Here is a 10,031-nt window from a genome sequence, read left to right as displayed (position 1 = left end):
ACACCCTCATTCCCAGCATCACGCACCTTAGATCCAGCCAGCTCCAAAAGGGTTTACAGCACGTGAGGGTTTTAGGGGGACATCTAGACATAAGCCATAACAAATGATTCAGTACCACAACATCTGCTTGTACATTAACTATGATTTCTAATTAGTTTTAAAACCTTGAAATAAAAGATCCTACATGCTTACAGAGTATTATTCCATAAGCATGGATAATTAGAGATGACCATTATCCAGAGAAAAATGCATGGCATCTCTTTGGGCATATAAGTTTTTAAGGAAATATTTTTACAGAGTATAATGCAGTGGAAGGGGAAATTTTAGACAAAATTCCACTTTCTTGGTGATGAATTTATTAATTACTCTAAGTCAGAAAGCATGTGAGCCAGGGAGACATGGTTCTCTTCTCTCACCCGTTAACCCTAAATAGGGAAGTGGCAACCCCAACACATAAATGAAAAGCAAAGTGCGTGCATAGAAATGATCAGATCCCCATCAGGACACAGACCAGCAGGATGGTGTGTCAAAGATGAACAAGGGCATACTTGTTTTATAGAGCACAGCCAAGAAAGATACTATAAGAAATTGTCTCTTAAATCGAGATCCGGAACATGAGGGGAACATTCTGGAAGGTTCAGGTATAGTGTGAGCATCGGCAGACACACAGACCCCAAGCAAGGCAGAACCTCGAGTGTCTACAGAGCTTAGGCTGGAAAGAGGGAGAGAAGAAGTTAGGGAGAAGGGCAGGAGGCAGAGAAGAGACCAAAGGGAGGTGGAGCTCTGAGCGTGCACAGCATGGCTGTAAGGGGACTAGACTCCGTCTCAGAGAAATATTGGAAAGTTTCAAACAACAAAGGCCCGTAACGGCACGCATCATCCGACTGAGCCCTGGGAGATGGAGCAGAAGCAGCGAAGGTCAAGCTGACTGCTTTGTGGTCAGTGTGCAGGAGACAGGTGGCCGTGGTGTGGACTCTCGCGGTTGTGTAGAGATGCAGAAGAAGAGGGATTCCAGGATACAGCTGGGACAGTGAACCCGTAGGGCTTGCTGAGGGAAACGGGAAAGCAGACACATCAACTCATCAAGCGTGATTCGCTCGTCTCGGCTGGGGAGGGCTGGAGGAGGATGTGCTAGACCGTGGGGCGACAGAGAGCCAGAGTCCAGCGTGGATTATATTTAGCTGAAGAGGCCCATAAGGTGCATAAGTCGATGTGACAAAGCCAAGCGGCGCTGTAGTGAGCGAGACTCTAGGCCAGAGATAGAAACTTGGGAAGCGTCGGCATATGGGTGGTATTTAAAGTCATGACAGGGACGAGCTTCTCAAGAGATGTGAAGGAAGGAGAAGCAACCCAGTGGAGCTCGGGAACTACTGGTCCACTGGAGGAGCAGTCCACAGGGAACCGGGAAGGAGAGGAGCACCCCTGGACGGCGGGGTCGGAGAACCCCAAAGAGCTCAGTGTCTGAATCGGGGAGCCCAGTCAACTCTGCGAATGCCACCAGAAGGCCAGGTAAGACGAAGACAGAAAATGATCTGCTTTTTGATAGACTTGACAGTACAAATTTACTGTGATCGTAACAAGATTAATGTGCAGTTGGAGTGGTAGTATCCAGATCTCTGTTGAGTCAAAAAGGGAAGGGAATAGCCTGAGACAGACAGCTGCTGTAGACATGCTGGGAATTTTACCTGTGCTGCAGAGGTTAACCAGTAGTTACATACAGTGTGAAGGTCAAGAGCCTCTTTTGATTTCCAAGAGGGGAATCAGGAAGAGAAAGTCTAGAATATATTTCAGTTTTCGAAGAAATGAGTCATTCTTCATGAGAAAAGACCAACACAGGAGAGACATGGGGACACAGGGAGAGGGGAGAACTTGGAGAGGCGTTAAGGGTACACTGTGCAGGAAAGCCACAGTGTCTACCTTTGGTAACTGGATGGTGCCTTTGTCCATCTTAGCAGAGAAGACAGATGTAGATAAAAGGTTTGTAGATTTATTACTAGGAGAATGAGTATCAAAGTAAGCTGCCTTCCTGTGCTTACTAAAAAAGTACAAAGTACACTGCTCAGTGTCTGCAGAAATATGCAAATTGGAGGAAAGAATCACCGTCAAATATCGATTTGATGTTTTCAATCACGAACATAGAGTAAAAGCTAGTCTTTCCAGGTGGGTGATTTTTTTCCACTGTCGTTCTGCTCCTCCAGTTCAGTCACAGGGAATTCACACGGGTGGGCTTCTGTGTGTGTGGAGATGTCCAGGTGAGAATGCAGAGTGAGACAGAGGATTGAGAAGGCAGGAAGAGAGAGCCTGAAATCATGGGAGGTGGAAAGAGAGGAGAGAACATAGGTTTCATGGAGATAAAGAATGAGGGTTACACACTGGATGTCTCAACAATGACCAAGAGTTGCCACAGAGCCGCTAAAGAGCCAGCCACGAGCTGGTGCAGAGTGAAATGCTCGGTTAGAAGAAGCAGCTCGGGGTGGCTGTGGACCTGGTGATGGAGTCGCTGGTGCTACCCTGGGAACGGGCTCAGGAGGAGGACAGGGGAGACGAGGTGAGGAGAGACCACGGTGCCAGAATGGCAGCCCTCCTCAAGGGCCCTAAGGACGCAACAGAGCTGTTGTGGCTCCTGCAGGACTATTTAAGCAGTGGGAAGACGTTAAGGGTTGGGGCATAAAGTCGTATTTAGTAAGAGGACATGGCCAGAAAGCTGGCAGAGTTGTGAGCGGAGATGGTGAACACCCGGTGTCACTGCAGGACTCGACGTTTGGAGTAGCCGAGGACTGTCAGGGAGTGAGGAGGATGCAAGTGAAGGAGAGGACTCAGAAGGTGGGCACCCCTTTGCCCAGTGACCCCAAGGGCCTGCTGATGGGGACTGGGGGGGAAAATGGCATCCCAGGAAGCCGCCAGCTCTGTGGCGGGGACGAGGAGGTGTCGGTGTGTCCAGGGTGAGAGTCGGGAGTTTGAAAGGCAGCCTGATTTGGGGACGGTGGTGGAAACCAAGAGTCCGGGCACGGGTGGGGCAGCTTCAGAGACTGGCGCAGGGCACAGCGGTACATGGCACTAGACAGACTGGGAAGTGGCAGCTAAGATCTAGATGGGCATGAGTGTGGTGACATTCCTCCCCTTCGGTCGGGAAAGACACACAGCCAGAGTGGAGAGACATTCTGGAACACGCTGGTTCACATTTCTGTTGCCAGAGCAGCTGCCTGGCCCTGGCAGAAGAGGACAGCCGGGGTGGGGGACGCCTCCAAGGGGCAGCATCCCGCCTGTCCTCACTGCTAACACGCTTTTGGTTTTCCCTTGCCTGGCTCAGGCTGAAGCATCTGCCCAGGAGCAGGGACATGCGGAGAAGCCTGGTGCTGCTCTCCCAGCGGGTGGGAAGGAGGGCAGGAAGGAGCCTGGGTTAACTGGCCTCATCCTGCTGAGCTCCCTCCAACCACACAGAGACCCAACTGGGGAAACCAGAAAGAAACCGCAGCCATTGTCCAAGTGGCCGTTGTCCAGGTACAGCCAGAACAGCCCTTCCCTGGGTCCCCAGCTGTCCCCACCCCACACGCACCCAGCACCCGAGGAGCCCAGGGGAGCAGAAAGACCCAGCACAGTGAGGAGCTGTTGTGACAAGGCCTCACACAGAGGAGGGACAGAGGATTCCAGTGTGACACTGAGGCACACGTGTCCCAGGACAGCCGTGACTTTTTTTCCTTCCGTTTTTGAGTAAGACTCCTATTAAACAAAAGAGAAGGCAGATTCCCTCCCTCTGACTAAGGGTGTCAGAGTTGGGCTCCTGCTGGCCTCGCTGAGGGTGGAGGGTGGAGGCTCAGCGTCCTGCTGAGGAGGCAGCAGGAGGTTTGTCAGTGCTGCCAGCTCCGTTCCATGGCGGCCCATGGAGGGAATGGGAGGCATTTGCTCTCTACGAAGAGAAAAAGGAAGCTATGGGCAAAATTAACACAGTAAGGGCTGTGGTTTAGACAGCTTATAATGAATGTGCTCCGCCCCACTTAGCTTTTGAAAGCTAGGCAGTACAATCCAGTCTTCCTGTGCTTTCCCCTGAGCTGCGGTCTCTCTCTCCTGGCCCTCTCTTCTTCCTTTTCCCTCTGGCCTCCTCCACTGCCGCTGTCCTGGGCAGCTGAGGAGCCAGAGTCTGGACAGGTGTGGTCACACAGGGAACGTGGCCCTGGGGGAGGAGGTCCTTTGGGAGGCAGCGAGCAGGCATCTTGGCTGTGCACCAACAGGGACAGATGTCCAGCCTGAGTCAGCTGAGCGCCATGTGCATGGGCTGGGGGGCGGGAGCTGTCCTCAGTGCATCCCAGCAAGGCGAGGCCCGGCCTGGCCACCTCTCCCTCCTCCCCATCCCAGGCCCTCAGCACCGTGCCCAGTGTGCTGGCTTCCTCAGGCAGTGCCACTGTCCCCTCCTCATTCAGCCCCAGCTGAATCCACAGGAATCTCACTGTGGTCAGGCAAGGATCCCTTTCCTGGACAGGTTCTTTCTGTTTTCAGAAACCATCCTGAAATCTCCTGGCAGTGAGCTGTGTTGTGCACTCTGCAACCCACGGCAGGCAGGTTGTTCTGCACTTTTTTCTTAGAGACCTTGTGAACTTTTCAGTGCCCATTCTGTGTGCACGCACGCTCAGTGCCACCGAAGGACCACGCATTGTCGCATGTGCACCTTTACCTCAAAGTGAAAACTCCTAACATCTAAACATGAAATTTCTAAGTGCACAGTACATAAACTATCGTCACCGGCACGCACGACGGATCTTGGCTTATTATTCTGGAAGGCAGGAGTGCTACCTCCCTCCCTCAAGAGCAGTAGTATTCTGTGGGTGAGACTCATTTTGGGCAAAGGGCAGGGGTCAGAAAATGCACTGGAGATGAGCTGGGCAGAGTCGGGGGGAGCAAAGGGGAGAAGGAAATAGAGTCAGAATCAGGGGACAAAGCACTGTCACCAAAGTTCTCAGCAAACTCAGAGCAGCCTGGGAGGCATGGGTCACATCTGCAGATTTTACACCCTGGACACAAGAGTCACCTTGGGTGGCCTTGCCACCTGCCTGTCTGGCTCCTGAAAATGTGCCCAGCCTGCTTCTGGGCTGGGGACAGCCCTGGAGGATGGGCCACTTGCGTGGAACCGCGCAGGAGTGATTACAGGGTTCTGCTGTCCAGCTATTTGATTATTACTGTTGGAGGATAAACATGGACAGGACAGAAAAGCCGCTCTAGACTTTGAAAGTCTAGCAGTTTCTCTGTGATGTGTTTGGCCTCCCGTATTTACCTCAGCTTTATTTAAAGAGCAATTCAGCATCTGTAAATCCGAAATAAAACATGAAGGTGATGCTGGGTTTAGGGGTTTTTTTTAACTTAAATTTTTAAACCACACGAGTTGTTCTGCTGGTAGTATCGCCACAGAAGGCTTTTTGGAATTCTTTGAGTCAGTGCTTGGAATGGAAGTAGTGGGCTACCTTACCTTGGTAAGTTGTGACTGGAAACCAGAGCATCTTCGTTTTCAGCTATCTAAGCAGGAGGAGGGCAAAGCACGTCCACCCAGATGTCATTCTGACCACCACGGGCACCCCCACAATTGGCACCACAGCCGGAACCAAAGAAATCAAGCGGTGGCCTGCCTGTGTTCTCAGTGGTGGCCGGTGGCGACCCAGTTGGCTGGGCTGCAGTCCAGTTCAGTGACGGGAAATGAGTGTGGTCAGAGCGACCCCAAGCGCGCAGGATTCGAGCTGAGGACGGCTCGCTGCCCCGGCTTCCGGCCCGGTGTTTCTCTGCCTGCTGTGTGTGTGACCCTGAGCAATGTGGCTCGCTCAGCACCCTGCCCCACTCGGGGTGCCCTCACCCCGCACCGTGAGCCACAGCTCAGATGGTCACGGGCCTGGCGGCAGGAGGCCAGGGGCTGGGAGCAATCGGCGGGCGTAGCAGCACTCACACAATACCCGTTAGCTCTTTGTTGGGGACAACCCCACGCGTGACCCACCTGCCTCCGGTGCGATCTCTGCCCAGCAGCGTGGGGAGGGCGGTTTCAGCTCGGGGCTCTCACAGGCGGCGCCGGGTACCAGAGGGGACCAGGCGATGGGGGCCAGGCAGCATTGACAGGCAGTGGCCCAGGGGAGGAGCGGCCGCGCCCGGCCCACTCTGGGTGGAGCAGGGGGGAGCAGGACTGTGGGCGGCAGAAGGGAGCCCAGAGAAGGGAGGAAGGTCGGAGGGGCAGCAGCTGCGCAGGGGGAGAAGGCTCCAGGCCAGTGGGGAGCCCTCCCCAGCAGTGCGCCCGGTTCCTCCCGTCCAGGCTGGGTGGAGCTTTTCTTCACAGCGCCTTACTTCTCACAGTCGGTGTGGAGCTTAGGTCTCGCGGCCAGCATCCGAGTGTCTGTGTGCCACGTTGATCTACATTCCACGCAGGTCCGCGGCACACACAGCACGGAAACAGCGGAGCTTCGGGGCGATGTGCGCTCGGGCGCGCGGTTCCGGCTGGATTCCCACTCCTGAGTAAGTGAGCAAACTCCCCAGGTTCACTTCGCAGTTCCAGCCGATTCTGGATTTATTTTACAAAACATTTCCGCAGCACCAAACTCTCCTTCCTCAGCATGCAAATTATAAAATGTTTGGCATCAGATGTTTAATAAAAATTTAAATATTTATAACAGTTGCTAATGATTAATGAAGGGCTTTTCTAAACCCATATGTTAATTATTCCTATTAGCCTCTATTTTCCTAATCGGTACCAAACGCTGCTCCACTTCCCTTACTTATAAAAATTAATTAATTTCAAAATATTATATATATGATGAAAATAATAAATTTAGGATCGCTGTCTCCTCCACTGCCACCTGGCATATATTGACAGCCATATGAATCTTAAAATCTTCAGAAAAATGTGTACTTCTGTACACTCCTGGAAATACATCTAAAAAGACACTGTGTATGTTTGCATTAGAATTACAAAATTTGGACTGCCATAAGATCGGAATTAAAATTTCACAGGAACATAATATACATTATTTAAAATTGAATACCGATAAATCAGCTGTTCCCTTTACAATCCCAGATGGACGCAGATGAGGAGCCAGTTAAAAGCAGTGATCAGTGTTAACCCTCCCCGCACAACACTGCAGCGCTGTGGACTCAGAAGGAGAAGGAGGCGGGGTGGGTGGCTCATCTGTGCCCCAGGATTAAGGCAGAGGTGTGCTATTAATGACTGCTAAACCTCGGCCCACCGCGCAGCACCGACAAGGAGGCCAGGGCTGAGTGAGGGTCACAGGTCTGCCCCCGGCAGTGAGCCCAGCCCATGTCAGCAGAGACACCCCAGCCGCGCCTCTGCAGAGCCTGCATTTACTTCTCCCCCGCCGCCCGGTATCTCCCGATGTCCCCTTGCTTGTTCTGGAGAAAGGAAGGGGGGCCGAGAATGTGCAGTGCTGCTGGCCACTGCACTGAGTCATCTCCTGGTCACAGCCGCTGAGGCCCTCCTGCAGCCAGCGGGGAGCCCTCGGAATCACGGGGCAATGCAGGGCCGAGCTGAGCCTCGACTTCCCTGCGGTGTAGCCTCTTCCAGGGCTGTCGAAGTTCTAGAACGAGACCTTTCATTGTGCTCTTTTGGCAGCAGGAAGCAGGAGGAATCTGGAGAATGGCAGTGTCTCTATCCGCTTCTGTTAGCCACCGAGAAATTAAAGTGCGAGTCATTGCTGTCAGAGGACTTGGAGGGTCTATATTTTCTGTGTCATGAGGGGATTGAAGCAAAATGTTTTAAATAACGCTTGTACCGGTTAGTGTTAGATTTGGACACTTTTATATAAAGTCCTAAAATAAGTGAAAATTGTACAAGACACGAGTTTTATTTCTTTCTTATTTAAGCAGGCCCAGAGATTAGCAGCCGGTCCCCATCAGGGAGCTGGGCAGCAATCCATCAGCACCAGCATTCTGGTTTCAGACTGTTTTCTGGAGACCTCAGAGTCCAAGATGGTAACTGAAGCTCCTGCCGTCACACCAGGGTTACAAACAGCATGAGAGAGAAAGAAAGGCCCTGGGTTGGGGCTTTTCAACTGAGATAGATCCTGTTTGCTTTCCCAAGTCTCAACAACTACCCTCACTTACATCTTAATGGTCAGAATACTGTCACAGGATCACACCTAAATGTAAGAGGATTGAAAATATGTGTTTTTTCAGATGTTCATGTGTCCAGCTAAAAATCAAAGTTTGGCTATTAATTAACAAAGAAAGAATAGACATCCCAGTGAATACCCTAGTCTAGGCTGTAGTCAGTGTGTGAAGATATTTGGGAATTAATATTTCAGTTCGCACAGTGTCTAAAGAACTTCAGGATCCTGTGAAGGGCTTTTGCCCATAGCACGGGGCCTCCTCCTAGGCCGGCTTCCAAGCTCCTGCCCTCTAGGCGTCTTGGAACCGCGCTGACCGGTGGGCAGCACAGGGACCCAGAGTGATCTCTCCACACTGTGCGCAGGGCCACAACACCCGGCCCCCGCGGTTATTCTCTGCTTCCAAGGACCTGCTGGTGCCCGTGTCAGTGTCTGCGAGGCCACAAAGCAGGTGTCTCAGGGGTTTGTGGGGAGCAGAGGAGTGCATGTGACTGAGCACAACTCTGAGCACAGAGCAAAAACAGGAGGCCCCGCCTCGAGTGCCAGGGCAGACGGTAACACACTTCCATGCACACTCACACTCACGTGTGCACACACCAACACTCATGCACACACTTGTGTGCACACACCACACCAGGGGAAGATCTGTTCAAATGATTTATAAAGACAGGGCCCAGCTTTTTGGATGTGGCCTCTTTCTTCGTGACCCCTCAGTGCTCTCACAGAAGGCCGGATCGCAGCCTTCAAGAATTTTCAGTAACGTGATCGGTGCCATCAGGGACGCTCCCCTAAACTAGGTGGTTTTACAGGCTCGCACCTAGGTTATACCAAGCCACATTCAGGACAGCGATCAAGCTGATCGCTGACCTCACTCCCAGGATCCACAGAGCATGAGCGGAGGTAGGCCTCCTCCTGCAGAACGGCTCACTGGGCAGCCCTGGCCAAAGGGTCCACCACAGAGCTCCACAACACCCCGGACTCTGTCCTGGGAGTTAAGCAAAAAGACACTGAGTTATTTGTTTGCCAAAATAACACTAGAGAACAGGAAGAAAACACTTACCAATGGCGTTTTGGAATACAAGAAAAGTCGATTGCCAAACCACGACCACGAGCGCAGGCAGGCCAGGGCAGGGCCCAAAGTCCTCAGGAGCCTCGTCCTGCAACCTGGCTCCGACCACACCTCACAGAGGTGACCATTAGTGCAGTTTCCACCGTGCCATCATTGCAAAGCTGAAATATCTTTTCTGTTTCCATTCCACTCAGATTCTCTGTGCTGCTCTTGCAATGGTGAGCAGAAACACCAAAACAACACAAGCATTTGGAGGCAGATCCACTGATCAAATCATTCCCAGAACACCAGGCCCTGGTCTCTGGTGGCCGAGGGCTTCTATGAGATAAGCAAGCAGGAAGGACAGAGGCAGAGTGGCTTGACAGTTGGGATTGGTTCTGACAGTGTGCATCACAGTGAGCAGCCGTTTCCGGGAGACAGGATCAGCGGGAACCGGAACAGGATATGGACGGGCCAGGGAGGTCTTTTCTGCTACATTTCCCCTCCTTTTAGTTTCCTTGGCAAGCCTTTGCTGGACGTGTTACACGTGATCCTCTGAGACAAGACCCGACTAGAAGCAATAACATTAGGGTTGTCAGGGACCCTAGGCTGGGTCCTGGCCTAGTTCCCCAAGACTGGCTTATTACTGAGTTTCCCCTGAGTTGTCCTTAGGAAGAGACATGATTCAGGCCCCTCTGTAAGGCCGTGAGGGAGTTAAGCTGACCTAGGAGAGCGTCCTGTGTGTCTTGGACACTCATCAGATCTTCAGGTGTTTGAGTCTAATCCCTTGGGGCGATCTTCCATAGAGTTCAAGGCAAAAGCCACAGCCAGCAGGGTGCAAGGAGGGGAGGACTGGGGTGAGCAGACATGGAAATCACGGAGCAGTCCTGGGAACG

General features: G+C 52.3%; 1 long non-coding RNA gene across 3 annotated transcripts in view; it reads left to right on the top strand.

Moving 5' to 3' along the window:
- The first annotated feature begins 873 nt into the window (after positions 1–873).
- LOC134478353 (uncharacterized) overlaps positions 874–10,031 on the top strand; it is a 54,738-nt gene continuing 45,580 nt past the window's right edge. For 2 of the 3 annotated variants that reach the window (XR_010050964.1, XR_010050962.1), the window contains exons 1-2: positions 874–1,509; positions 6,397–6,483. This is a non-coding gene — a long non-coding RNA (uncharacterized LOC134478353). The remainder of the gene's footprint in view (positions 1,510–6,396; positions 6,484–10,031) is intronic. The other variant, XR_010050963.1, reaches the window with a different exon arrangement.

This window comes from Cavia porcellus, unplaced genomic scaffold (genome assembly GCF_034190915.1).
Source record: "Cavia porcellus strain 051 isolate PalLab524CR breed Dunkin Hartley unplaced genomic scaffold, mCavPor4.1 scaffold_12, whole genome shotgun sequence".
NCBI classification, from domain to species: Eukaryota; Metazoa; Chordata; class Mammalia; order Rodentia; family Caviidae; genus Cavia; species Cavia porcellus.
Note: the sequence above shows the minus strand (reverse complement) of the source record. Positions and strands in the feature narration are given on the sequence as shown.